Source organism: Coturnix japonica, chromosome 6 (assembly GCF_001577835.2).
Source record: "Coturnix japonica isolate 7356 chromosome 6, Coturnix japonica 2.1, whole genome shotgun sequence".
Lineage (NCBI taxonomy): Eukaryota > Metazoa > Chordata > Aves > Galliformes > Phasianidae > Coturnix > Coturnix japonica.
The window spans coordinates 7,592,873-7,607,305 of NC_029521.1; the positions used below are offsets into that span (position 1 = coordinate 7,592,873).

Consider the following 14,433-nt stretch of genomic DNA (forward strand, 5'->3'; position numbering starts at 1 on the left):
TCCTTAGCTGTCACTAAAGCCACCCAACTATATCTGTTCTTTAGTCATGTTATCATCAGTGTCTTCTTGATGTACCAAAGCTGCCTACTTTAAATCTTTTTTTTCCTTGGGTTGAGTGCTTTCCAGTCACCAAAGAGCACAGTTCTGTCCTGTTTCCAAATTGCTCACTGCTGCTGAAATCATCCAGCCTTAATGTGGGAGCATCAGGAGCCCAGGCCAGCAAGTGATGGGGGACGGAACAAAGGAAAAGCCAAACTGTGCTTTTACGGAGAGTTCAGAGATGGTTTTACTTCTCCCTGTCAGTGTAAATGATCCTTTCAAAACCAGCTTTGCACCAGTTCTGTGCCTGGAGAAGTGACATTCTCCACCTTACTGCTGACCTTGGCTGATTCTTAATCTCTATTGAACTGTGAACTGGAGTGTCCTAACTCCATAATTGCAATCAAGACTGTGGTCTTCTCTCTAAGATTTTTTTCTTCCCTGGGTGACCCCCTTCACTTCCACGCTTAATGAAAAAGTCACTGTTACGCTGAGAGAAGGTTGTAGTCTCACGGCCAGTTGAAATGCAACTCCTTTGCTAATGTTCCCAACAGGTTACACCCACAGGCAGAATCGGGTCTTGCAGACCCTTACGGGCGATACGTTACTGCTGTTCTTTCAGCCTCTTTACATAGGAGCAATGGAATGGCGAGCTCAGCCGCGGTGAGCAGACATCGGCATTGCTCACGGTGGCGCGAGCCAGAAACAGAAATGCTCTCTGAAAAAACCTTAACGTTTGTAGCTAGGAATGCATAAGGGCTGGAGGGGGCTGAGCTGGTGGGAGTGAGGCAGGTAAGGCAGAAGGGTTTTCTTAGCAGCACAGGCTGACCCTGCTGGCCGCGTGCCTGCTCCCGGCATGCGGACAGCCGCTGCTGCTGCACCGACGGGAGTTTGCTCGAGCTGCAGGCGAGGCGCTGCAAAGCGTTTGGGATTGGAGCGGGCTTTTCTCCGCTATCCCCCACAGAGCGGGAAGCGGTGCTACCCCGCACGTGAGACGGGAGGGCTTTGCTGCCAGGAGAGACACGCAGCTCAGCCTCTGGGAGCGCCTCTCCAGAAAACGGCAGGATAAGATTTATTTTATTTTATTTATTTTTCCCTCCGTGTAATAGCAGGGCTGGGGAAGGCCGGATGTGGTGGTGATTTACGGGAGACGAGAAACGTCTGGGTGCCTCCCTGCCCGGTGAGCGGTGTGCAAGCAACAGTGAGCAAAGCAGGTAAAAGTGCAGTGCAAGCCTCGTGTGGGGCAAGTCTGTGCTGCAGCTGGTAGCTGTGGCATCACCTCACGATTGTATGAAAAAGGGTGTTCTGCTATCTCGGAAGCAGTTTGTGTGGAAAACTGTTATTAATGTACCAAGAAATTGAGCATATTCCTTTGAAATCGGAAGTATTTATAAAAGAAGCTTTACTTTCCCCTCAGACACACAGCTTTAAAAGATTGGGGTTCTGTAAGCAAACACAAATCCACTAAAATACCTGGAGTTTGAGTTGCATTTAAACAGATTGCCTGAGCTTTCTCTTAAGGCTGAATGTGAAGCAGGGGATCTGGAGGGAGAGCAAAAGGCTGATTTCAGAACTGACTGTGTTGATTGAAAGAGAGCTATGGAGATTTGTATCCACTGAGGGGAGGCCTGCCATGCTGAAAGCTAAAACGTGGGCTTAACCTCTTAAAATCCTTCAGAAGTCTTTCTCCTTTCCTATCCGAGGTGCCTGCAGTCAGCTTGCTTCTGTGAACAGCTCAGTTGCAAAAAGCTCTGTTTCTGTCACACCTCTCTTTGTGGCATATACGTTAAGTAATATCCTGACAGTTTTATATCGTATAGTATATTGAAGAACAAATGAACGGTAGCCAAGAAGAAGAAATGTGAATGAATGTATTGCTTTAAACTAATGAAAACTTCTTTGGAGTGCCTCATTAATGGTATATTAGCAGAGATTGTTCAGAGAGCAGAAGTGGGATTCATATTTTGTGCTTCACTGGAATAGGAAGGAAAAACACTGTTTAAATTCCATTTTGCTTTACTATCTTGTCATTTGCTTAACAGTGTGGAAGACATTTGGTTGAGATGAATGACACTTGTCAGTTGAATTTTCCTTCTAGACACTGTAAATTAAGTTAGTGTTCAGGGTTTTGAGTCATAATTTGCACATCATATGAAATACTATCACACACACCACTTAAAATGAAGGAATCTCAGATACAGTGGTGTAATTGTTCTCTTTTTAATCTGACCATTAACTTCTTATGCTTTTCACAAAATGGTGAAGTACTAGTGTTTCTTCTTGATTATACGTATGAATAAATGAGTGAAAACTGTGCGGCAGCCATTTAATGTACTGAGATTTGGATTGTGTTGGCATCCCCATAGTGAAGCTCTATGGATACTGTCCTGGAGTCTTTCACTGAGACCCTGGGCTGTATCTAAAGTGCTAATCCAGTGCTGGTCTGGAGAGCTGGCAAGCATATGTGACATTTAATCTATGAGGGAATCATAAAACCTACTTAATCAAATTGCTCTGGCATTTGGTTAAATTCAGTGCTGCCTGGAACAGTTCACAGACTAGGTTGAAGCCAGTGGGGTGTTTAAGTGATAATTCAGTGGAACTTCCCAGTGTCCTTAAACTTGTGTATGTATTTTATTTATTTTTTATATATTTTTTATATATATATTGTGTATGTCTTTGCTAACAGAAGTGCTTCTATAAGTTCTTACTGATCAAAGTGAATTAAGATGAAGCAGGTAAAAACAAACCAACAAAACTCTGATCTTAGTGATGACCCAGTGTTCAGAGTGTGGGCAAGTGATATGCACCGTGTTAGGTTTTTTTTTGTCCCATGAAATCTTCCTTGGCTGTAGTGGAAGAAGTACAGAGTATAAAAACCAGTAAGAATCTTAAATTCTCAGTCTGACCCTATCTTTGCAGTGTGTCTGACTCAGAGAAGCATCATCTTCCCTTCAGGATAAGAGCATGACTGACTTTCACTGACTCCCATGTTGCTTTTATCTCCAGTGGTCACACAACTGTATGTAGTCCCCTTATTCAAAATATGTGCTTACAACAGTGAATTCTGCACTGGATGTGTCGTCTTTTAAGGGAACAAGAGTGCTCCATTCTCCCTGCAGCTCCAGTGTGCAGCCCCTTTCTGGAGAGGTGCTGTGAGCTTAGCCACCAGGTTCTAAAGGTATTTGGTGTTTATCTCTAGAAGGAGTTAATGACAACTGTCTGTAAAATATCTAGCCTGTATTAGATCATAGTGGAAGTGAAGGAGTTCTTCCTGAGAGAAATCTCATGTAGAAAATACAAGCAAGGACCTCATCCACACTGAAGTAAGAACTGTGTACATGATGACAAAATTTTCACTGGAAACTAGCTTTATCCTCATAGTGTTTGATAGTGAATGTGAAAGCCATACTTACGAGACTAGGTTTTTGTTTGAGTCTCATGGGGGTGTGATTTCTGGTACAGATATAGCTTAGGGAGGACAAACAAAAATGTAATCCCAGAAGCAGTACAACTGCTGCATTCAGAATCCACATTGCTATCAACTCTGCCGTGCTTTGGATGTTCTCCAAGTTGTCATTATGTAGTCAAAATTCCCACTGCAGCACAAGAGTGTAGAATGTTAGGATCAGGGACGTGGAATTTCTGTTATTACAAGAAAAAATAGAATGATGTAACATAGCTGGAGGTTGTCAGTGTGTATGTTTTGTAAGTGGTGCAAGAACATCAATATACTTTGAAAAAAAATTTAAATGGAGTTTATAGACACATGTGTATATGTGTGTGTATATATATATATATATATATATATAATATATATATATATATATATATTTAGGTGCAAACTTAAACCTCCAAATCTCAAAATCTAATTTTCACCTGAGGAAACTGAGAATTTTTAAAGTAAGTTCCGAGTTTTCTGGGTGTATTTCCTGCCTGCCTTCCTCCATGATTTTTAGGTATTTTTAGGTAAACTTTGTATTTACTGACCTGGAAACGTTTTAAGACATTGTTTTGTTTCCTGGCTTTAGGAAAAAAATAAACCATGTTAGTGGGAGGCAGAAAAGAAATAGAGAGGAGAATGTTCTGTGTCATTTCTTCTCTATCTGGAAGATGGTAGGTAAAAGAAAACCAGCTGAAGAGAACTGTCATTTGGACATTTAAAGCAGCAATGAAGTGGTCTGAGGCAACCACTTCAGCTGGCAATGGGCTCCTTGGCTTTGGTGTCCTTTGGCAGCCTTGGGCTTGGGGACCTTAGATAAAGTACATAAGGGAATCTTATGCTTTGTCAGTTTCAAAGCAATATTTGTTGCTTTTGTTTTGAACACCAGAAACTTTAATGGACAATCTTCACACAACTTCTGCTACTGTGTTTTTCAGGCATGCCTGTAGAATAATCTGCTTAAAAAATTCAGTGGTGTACAAAAAGCACTTGACTGCTTACCACCCTGATTTTTGTCCTCTTTGTCCCACAGAGAGGCTAATTGCACAGTAAGACAAGGAAAAAGAAACCTCACCAAGTTAGTGAGGTGTATCCTAGTCTATCCTCACCTGCTGCTAAACTGCTGACAAGCTCACTTTCACCTGGCTGATGTGTGCAAGCAGTGTAATCCACACTCAGCTGTCAGAATGCAGTTTACATGCTTGCCCCAGTGTGTAACTCACTTGGAAATGGAATGATTGAGGCTGAACTTTCTTCTTTCTTGAGTCTGGATCAGAACTGTGATCCTGGTGCTTCTTTTTATGTTCACACAGAATGGAATATCATCAGCACTGAATGGGAATCTCTGTCATTTCAAGTTTGTATGCAAGTTACTCCCAGAAGTCAAATCTGTGTAGGAAAACTGCTCTGTCTACCTTGCCCTAGTTCAATTCCCAGAGGTTTGTCAGAGCTTTAGCTTCCCAGATTGCCCATATTAGCCTTGTGCTTGCTGACTCATGTCCTTTAACTGAAACATGTAGAGGCCATCAGCTCCCATAGCCTTTGGTGGTAAACAGAATCTCGTTCATTCTTAATAGACCAAGCATATGAACAATATGACTGGGGTAACCAGGGACATATGCAGCTCACTGCTATTATATTCTTCTGCTCAAGACACAGTAAGGGTTCAGCTGTCTGCAACGCACCAATTGTCTGTAAGGATGTAGTAGAATATTGTTGTGTTTTAACACAGCCTACTTTCGTATGGATTTAGTAAACATAAATCCTGAGATTTATCTAAAAGAGGCTGGGGAAGCAGGTATTGCAGAGTAGTTTTGGGAATACTTTCATGCTACTCATTACAGAAAACACTGATGGACTCAGGACAGCAATGTTCTTTCTAACATGGTTTAAAGTTTTTGTGAGCATTAGACAATGGCCTGCTTTATCAGTGGGCTTTGTGACTGGCAAATTATTTGCAGATCTACTGTATGTGAAAAGAAGCAAGTTCATGAGCTTGGCTGGGACAAGTGGCAGCGTGGTATTAGAATGTCTCAAGATCAAAAGGATATTATTGCATACTGCTCTTACCCTTTTGAATAGATAGTGGCATAGTAGGTAGTCATCATGTTATTTAATCTTAAAAAGATGTATCGGACTTAAGGAAACATACTTTATTTACAACTAAATACTAATAATTTCTATGTACTCGGTTTTGTGTGTTAAAATTCCACCTCAGGTTCTGTATGTTCTCTTCCAATTCCTCTATATGTAAGAAAACAAAAAATATACAGTATTTGTAGCTGCATTTATTTTAAAATAGTTGTACATATAGCTAGCTGGGTGGGTTTTTTGTTTTTTTATTCTTTTATTTTTTTCTCCTTCTAATCCTCATATGCTCTAACTGGATTCTGCACCATAAGACATAAAAGTTCAACAAAATTTGAAAAATTTCTTGACTTCCCTAATTTAAAACTGGTTGACATCAGCAGAGAGAGGACTTCAATGTGGATTGACAAATACCTCTTGTCAAGATACTTGTCAGACATGAACTATGCTGTGCCCAGATCATCTGTGCTCAGGATGGAGTTTTGAACTCTGCAGAGTCTTTCCCTGACTCGACAGAAGGATCACCTTGACAGGCCCTGTCCCAAACAGCTTAGCTGACAGTGGCGTGTTTCTGTAGAGTGTTTCTGACAGAACCAACTAGTACTCTCCAATAGAAAAACCCTTTCTTTAACAGGCAATGCCAGGTAATAATTATTTTGGAAATATCTGTTACTAACAATCTCAGAAGATGGCATGTAGTGATTCTTAGGTCTTTTATCTTGTAAGAGGTTGGAGGATGCTTTTTAAAAATTACCTACAAATGTAATGGGGCAGGAGTCAATCTGTGGATAGGCACAGAACCTGGAAATAACTGCTGCAGGATTCCTTGCTGAGTTTCATCAAAACCTGCCCAGAAATGGTTTGTGTATGGTGTGTTTTCAAATGACAGACCAGAACTAATGGAGGATTAGCAAATGTCTACTTGTTATTGCTGCAGTTGCTGCTAAAGGAAAGGATTTCAGCTAATGCAGTTGTCAGCTTTTCTGGTGCTCAGGGAAGGAGTAGCAGCATTAGGAAGACAGAGAGCATTTATTATTTCTAGAATGCAGTACTTGTTAAAGGTCTTAAAAGGCTCCAGGAGGCTGTAACAGAAGAGTGACAGGAGGTCAGAGACATGCTAAGGTATAAAACAGAAATGATACTTGAGGACCTTGAGGAGAGGAAGAAGACACGTGGTTTTATTGCCAGTACTATGAGTGTTACAGGGAAAAAGGGAGCTAACCTTTCTTAAGAAAGGACATGCAAGTCCAACTTGAGGAGGCATGAAAAGGGACTGTATATTTTGCTTTTTGCAGGTGAGATAGAAATAGAAGTGACCATCATCTTAGACAACAGAAGCACAAGAGGTTTCTGTTATGTAATGCATCTTCTCAGTTTTTAAGCAATAGTTTTTAAAGGAATATGACAATTCTGTGGCTCCTCCTGCAGTATAATAGCACTGACCATAAAGGATTTGGCATGCAGCAATAAATAAATAAATGGCTGTCAGGCAAAATCCTCAGTAACTGGAAAAAAGGAGACATCACTCCCATTTGTAAGAAAAGGAGAAAGAAAGACCTGGGAAACTACAGGCATGTGAGCCTCATGTCTGTGCCTGGAAGAGTAGATGCTTTTGGGTCTTAAATGTTCTGGATGAAACACCTGTGCAATGCTTAATTTGATTTTATTCAATACTTTTTCATTGAGAAGTGATTCTAAATAGTGCCATCAACCACAGTTGCGTTATATGGATCCTTTTTTCTTTGCTAGGAAGAGTTGATACCACATTTCACTTTGAATTTTGAAAAGAGCAATATTTTCTTACTTGAAGTCTCAAATTGTCCTGTTCCTCTTCACCCTCATTAGCCTTCCTGAGGTATATCTGTTAAAGTTGAGTGAATCTCAGTATTTCTGAACTTACACAAGATTTATTTTCTGCTTTTGTAACGACAGACTTTTTAGCCAGGCTCTGCTCATCTGGAGATACTAACAGAATAAAGAATACTGTTGGAACTTCTCTGCTTCAAACTGTATTATGTAGTTTGCAAGCAAGTTTATGGCAAGCTTCATCATAAATTAGACCTCAGAGCTGTGACCAATTTTTACCCCTTACTTAAATTTCATCTTTAAATTAGAAATATATTGCTCTAGTGATCAAACACTGGTTAAGTAACAAGGACAAGACTATGGCTGGATTTCAGAACTCTTGTTTAAGTGATGTTACTACTCTCTGAACTGTGCTCTTTAAAAATATTCCATTTCAGTTAGGAAAACTCTATTAAAATTGCTGGCGAGCAGTCATTAAGATACAAGAAAATACCTCTGCTAATTTATAATACTTGAATGTTCCTTGGCATTAGAAACCATACTGATGGTTTGTGTGCTCCCAAATGATAAAACAGCACCCTTCTGGGCTGCTCTCAATGCATGACAATTTATATAAGATTTTTATTGACACTGAAATTGGCTTGAGATGTCCGTTCTGACAAGAATCTGAGCTGACTGTGTTGTAGTTGGCTGTGTATGCTGGAGCAGTGTTGTTGAATGGAGCTGGGGCTTACTGTTGCTTCAGAAAAAGGATGCATGAAAGCTCAGAGAAGTCGTTTCTTCTTCTGCTTAAACAAATTTTTAATTGGAAGCAAAAACTGCCTGAATGCGCTTGCATCTAAGTTGCTCTAAGTAATGTCTCTTGTTTATTTCCATGGAAGTTAAAAACAGATACAAAGAGCACAAGAATACTATTTGATAGAGCAAATTCTCAGCTATAAACCATAAACCTTCTGGAAGGTACCAAACTTACCTACTGGGAAAACTGATTTCACACATGAAGAGGGACTTTATGGAATTTTTATACTTATGTTGGGGAGTAGTAAAACATAAAAGGTAATTCCAGTCCCACCTGTCACATATGCAAGCAGAGCCTTCTTTTTTATGAAGGCTGTGGGTACTCGAAAGATGTATCAAGTCTATTTATTGTATTTCAGAGAACCTGCAGTCAGGTAAATATCAGGTAGTACCAGAGTCTTAATGTTTCTGATTGAATTTGAATGAATCCAGACCATAGCACAAGAGACTGTGATTCTAGGAATGGTGTGCTTTTTCATCCTTATATTTGTTTTCTTCAGTTCTGCTCCGAAAGCTGAAACCATATTTAGATTAGCATAGACAACTGATGTAAGTAGAGACAACTACCAGAGTTATGGGCTCCTCTATACCTGTCAGCTATTAAAAATAGATGCAATTTATTACTTCTTCAAATTGTCCCCTGAAGTCTATTGCACAGGAAGTACAAGAATTTGTAGGGCAAGCAGAGCCTTATGTCCATTAGCAGTGCATGTTCCTTCCAGCTCTTACAGCTCTTACAGCTGGCACTGTAGCTTATATGGGTAGTAGGAGGAATGCCTGTTTTCTTTCCCCTGAAATGTGAATTAAACCTGTGCTTATTCTTGAGATTCCCGTTTCAATATTTTTGAGGGAAAGTCATACTCATGCTTTTCTGCTATGTGGCATTTGACTGGATAAAATTATAGTTGCTAAGATACCATGTAAAGTCTTATTCCAGCCAAAATATTTGTAACTGGACAATAAGTACATTCACAGTCACAGAAATATTTTTTTCAAACTAAGATGATGAAAATCCTTGCCTTGCTCTGGGTGTTCAGAGTTCAGAAAAGCTTCAAATCTTTTATTATTCAACAGAATCCTGATCCTTCTGCTAGGGAATCATCATATATCTGACTTTTAGCAAATTCCACCTTGTATTTGATGCATTATCATTTACACACCACTTACAGAAGAAAAGATGGCATGCTATTAAAATGGGGGAGGGGGAGGGGAAGCTTTCTTTTCATTTCAGATAAAATAATGCCAAACCCTGAAAATGAGGTTTCAGTTCACTCATGCAGAGCTCATGAAGGCTTAAATGTTCTCTGTCCTGGTATTCTGTTAACTTTGTTTGTATAGTTCTAACTGGGTCACCATAGACAATTGGTGATGGTGTTATTAAATAAACTTTAAAAGTTGCTGGCTAGTGATTTGGCTGATTAAATATGGATTAGATTCAGAATAAGCCGATAGAAAGATATCTTATTTTCTGACATGCTTAAGTTTATGAAGATGTTATGTCACATTGTATCTTATCACATTATGTTAATTTAATACTGCGTAGGCTTTTGATGTGATGTACTTCAGCTTATTATAATGTTTTCCAACTCCAGGAAAGTTTGTTATCAAGAGGTATAAGAGTTGATTCATTTGACAATTAATCCAAACAAAGCTATTATAGTCTAATGCATCAGTAACATTTTAAAAGAAGCTATTCAGGTAAAATGCACATTGTGTGCATATACATCCATGTGCGTGTACTTATAGAAGTGTGGCTTAATTTTAAAACTGGCTGCAGGAATGGACTTAGGAATTTCCAATAAGAACAGTCAGCCACTATTCCAGTTTCCAGTCTGGAACTTAGACGAGGCAATCTCACAAGATTTCTGCAGAGCTCATGTCAAAGTGTCTGATGTGGAAAAATAAACCATTTCTTCCTTCAAGTTCAAGGTAGCTTGTACTTTTTCTCATAATATCAACCTGTATATTTTATGTTTGAGCCACTGGCAACCAGAGTTATTTCATGTGAAAATGACAGATTTCCTGCCTTTAGAGGCAGTCCTTATTTATTTATAGATAATGTTCATGTGTGCTTAAAAAAAAAAAAAAAAAAAAGCAAACCAAAACATGTAGATTTAAGTGACAGAAAGAGGGGAATTAATTCACAGCCTGAAGGAAGAACAATCCTTTCTTTTCATTATAGTTTTAGTGTCTAAATCTGAATCCAGCATGCCCTGGATCTTTCTCCTTTAGCTTGCTGTCTGATATCTCCAGGTAAAAGCAGAAATGGGAGAAAGGTCTTGTGGAAGAACAGAATTATTCTGTCTTGAATCTTCCTTTGTATTACAGCCCCAGATCTCTACACCGCCCCATTCTCCCTCTCCTGTGCTTTCTGTTGTCATATTCTTCCTACTTGTATTCTCTGTTGACCCATCAGCAGATGCTTGGGTTCACACACAGCAATATGTGCATGGGTTAGAAGTGTACTGTAACAATAAGAAAAACCTGCAAAGAAAGAGCAGACTCTGGGAGGTACTATGAGAAAACAAATTTGTCATGTCCATCTCACCAGCACATCACTTCTGTATGAAGCAAAGTAAACATCAGGGCCCTCCCCAGGGGCAGGTGCTCTGAAGCTCTGCAGTAGTACAGAGGCTGTGTGCTGCCCTCTGAGCATGTTGTCATTGTTTGTGCAGGAGTCCCTGTGTTGTGCTTCCTTTCAGGATCCTGCAAAGGTGTTTAAAGCACTTACCTAAGGTCTAGTAAGGTGAAAGCCTGCAAGAAGCTTGATTGTAAAGCAGTGTTAGTGGAGCTTGGTTTTCTTTTAACACTGAACATTTTTGCCAGGCAAAATTTGTTAACAAATATTGCTTGAATTTTGGCATTTGTAATCAACTAAAATGAAATAAAATCTTTCCGATTTTCTTTCCTGCAGGACACAGATTTCTTGGGAGACCAAGCTGTACAAGTTGTAAAGAATTTTATGGGTGAAAAATGGGGCAAGTGGAAGTGTAGAAGATTTTGCTCAGGAGAACAGCCTGGGTGCGTAGTCATTTCCCTTATTGTCAGCTTGAAGCATTTCAGCCAGCTGACAGGAACACATCTGTGCTAGTGTCAGAGCTCTCCATCCAGGGAGCTGTGCCTGTGTGCATGCAAAAATGGTTAATGTGTGGGATGCTCAGCTGAGCAGGGGAGCATTTGTGGTAGCTGGGGGAACCACCTAGCACAGGAAGACTTTGAGATTTATATGCTTACTAGAAGGCACATCTTATATCTTTGTGGATTCACTGGGATGCTTCCCCAAAAGGCTGCAACATTATCACAAACGTAAGCCATTAACTCAAGAATATTAGAATCTTTTAAAATCTATGTTTCCCACTATTGCCATTGGTGTACATTGCTTGTAAGACTGACAGAATCTTCCCTCTTTGTCCCTCTATTCTTACTTCATGCCCATCCTTTCGCTAATCCCAGCTCTTCTGCTTTACATCCCAGAGAAACTGTAGTTAGAGATGTTTTTGTCTTGTACTGTTTTGCTGTCCACTTTAGTATGTTTGTATCATTAACTGCTCCTTCTCTTGATCTTTGTGAGACAGTTAACTGAACTCGGAATGCTCAAAGTGCCTAATTAATGGCAAAATAACTGTCTACACAAGTGAGACCGGAGTCAGTAGTAACCAGTGAAAAGATAAACTCCAAGTCTAAAGGTAAGCAGAAGTTATTTACTGCTGATCAGTGCCAAGAGCAGCCAATAAAAGGTGATATAAAAGTGGCTGACATGGGAAAAAAAACCCACTAAGATATGATCTCCTGAATTAATGCACAGGTTTTATAGAGGGTAAACAAGGAACACGGTGATTTTCAATGTGGATTAGTGAGCATATTTTCTTTTGTGGTGTATTTGAGAGTTGAACCCTGAAAATTTTGTGTGCATGCTTTTGAGACAGTGATGAGTGGAAAGAAATAAAATTTGAGGCAGATCTATAGACCCCCATGAATCATACCATTTGAGATCATAACTTTGACAGTCCAAGTTTCACTTCCTGTTTAATACCTTTGCTATCTGCCGTGTTCCTTACAATATCTTACAATGAATGCTTCCAATATGAGGCAGGGATATGCACAGCAAACAGGAAGGTTCTGAGATGGCAAGAAATGCCATCTCTTTTAAAGGATACTTCATACATTTTCTTTCCCTGCTTTTGTCACAGCACACTTAATTCCTGTATGTTTTGTACCAAATTGTATGACTAAGCAATTTCACTGTGAGTAATTTCTGTTGAGCCAGTTTTTAGTTTTTTAAATATATATTGCTTCTTATTTTCCTGGTTGTCTTATTGCAGTTTGGGATGGACATCTAACTGTGCCCAGGATAGACACTGTTCATACTCTGAAGACTGCCCAAGCTTCTGGAGCTCATTTCTAAGATTTTTGAAGCCAAAAGTCAGGTAGCTGAATGAAAAACATGAAGCTTACTCCAATGTTCTGCAGAAAGCCATGGTAGAGAGCAGGAACATTTTGTTTCTTTTGTAGTTTTTGAATGACTGAATAATGCTTACTATAAATAATTCATTTGCAAGAGAAGGAAACTAAAAGATCATAGCTAAGGCCAATTTGTTGTTTTCTAAGAGGGTGCTTCCAGTTGCATCAAGCAGCACTGATTATGTTGTTTTTTTTAATTGTAATAATTTTATCAGAATTAATTTCAGCTGTAATTCCATGTCTTGCTAGTGTATGGTCATACAGAGCATTTCTCATGGATGGAATTAGAGCCATTCTAGCAAATCACTCCTGGCTCCTGTGAACTTATTAGAGTGGGCCGCAGTGTATCTTGATTAACAGTGTCAAAAGGTTCAGAGAGATGTGAAAGGGTGAGAGCAGTGTCTGCTTATCATCTGTTGAGATTAGGAGACCATCTGTTAGTGCTGCTATAGTGGTGTCTGCCTGGAGCCTGGTCTGAAGCCAGGCTGTAGTAGGTACGATATGGTGGATTCAACTGCAGGCTCTTGGCTCACTTTTATCTAATTTTTATGATCCTTAATCAAAATGATACTCAGTAAGAGTACGTGGATCACAGCCAAACTGTTGTTCCTTTTATAAAGAAAAACTACCCACTTAATGGAAATGCATGTTTGGAAGGAAAAAAAAGAATATTTTATCTCCCAAACAGACATTACCTGTTCTAACTAGCTATTTGTAAGAGAACAAGGCAGGCAGCATGTTCCTTGGAATACACCCTGAGCTCCTGGAGCTGTGGCTTTGGACCTGTTTGAGCCAAAGGTTGGCATCTTTGAATCTTTTTTTCTGTGGATTTTTCTTCTGTAAAATCCAAGTAATTTCTTGAAGGGTAAGAAGGTGAGGCAATGAGAAGGTGAAAATTTATAAAATGGTTTCATAATTATCAGTTCCCTTCAATATCACATCTTCAGACAAATTCTTGTGTAAAAAATGAAGTTGTACATATAGGAAAAGAAGAATATTTAAGAAACCAGTTCTTGTGATCATACTGAACACCTGTTTATTTTGCTGATTCTATTGAGAACTTCTCCATGGCAGTACAATACATGCTATGATAGACCTCTGTAATGTTTGATATTAGAGAATTTACAGTGCAAGATGAACTTTTACATTTCTTGAGATTCACTTGCTCATTTTTGAGCTGTAGTTACTGACCACATTTGCAGCTTAAACAGCTGGATTTGGCCAGTCCTTCTGTTTCACCTTCTTTGTTTCCAGTGGAAAACAAAGGAAGAATTTGAAGTAAACATGAAGTAGCGCAGGATGACCAATTTTAACTTTCTTCTAGAGTGCAAGTTGTGAGCATATAATTTTTTTATCATAATACCACTTTTATTTTCCTTTCCTATGGGCCTCGGGAAAAAAAAATAGTAAAAAAAAACCAAAACTGCAATAATACGTATTTTCTTGATATTGCCTTTTTATTTTCTTTCTTTTCCAAAGCTTCTGGAAGAGGCAGAAAGCTTTATCTTGCCTCCACATTCTCCAGTTAGGAGTAGATGGTTCTGGCAATGATATTTTTCACTTGGTATTTGTGAAAGTTACTTTATTTTACAGTTTCTGGGAATTTTAAGATCTGGGATGAAAACTTTTATTTAAAGGAGTCTAGATTTGTCAAAGTTCAATTTCAAGTGCAAAGCTGTAGATAAAATGAAAACTAGGTTTAAGGAAAACAAATCAGATTTCTGAAAAAGAAGTGCAGATTTGAGGTTGGAAAAACCCTTTGCATTAAATCAATCCATGAAAGATTCTGAATTCGAATT

General features: G+C 39.1%; 1 long non-coding RNA gene across 1 annotated transcript; it reads left to right on the forward strand.

Moving 5' to 3' along the window:
- The first annotated feature begins 893 nt into the window (after window positions 1-893).
- On the forward strand, window positions 894-14,018 carry LOC107315660. The gene is made up of 4 exons (XR_004307803.1): window positions 894-1,253; window positions 11,088-11,194; window positions 11,749-11,859; window positions 12,496-14,018. It is a non-coding gene; the product is annotated as an uncharacterized LOC107315660 (long non-coding RNA).
- The last annotated feature ends 415 nt before the right edge of the window (window positions 14,019-14,433 follow it).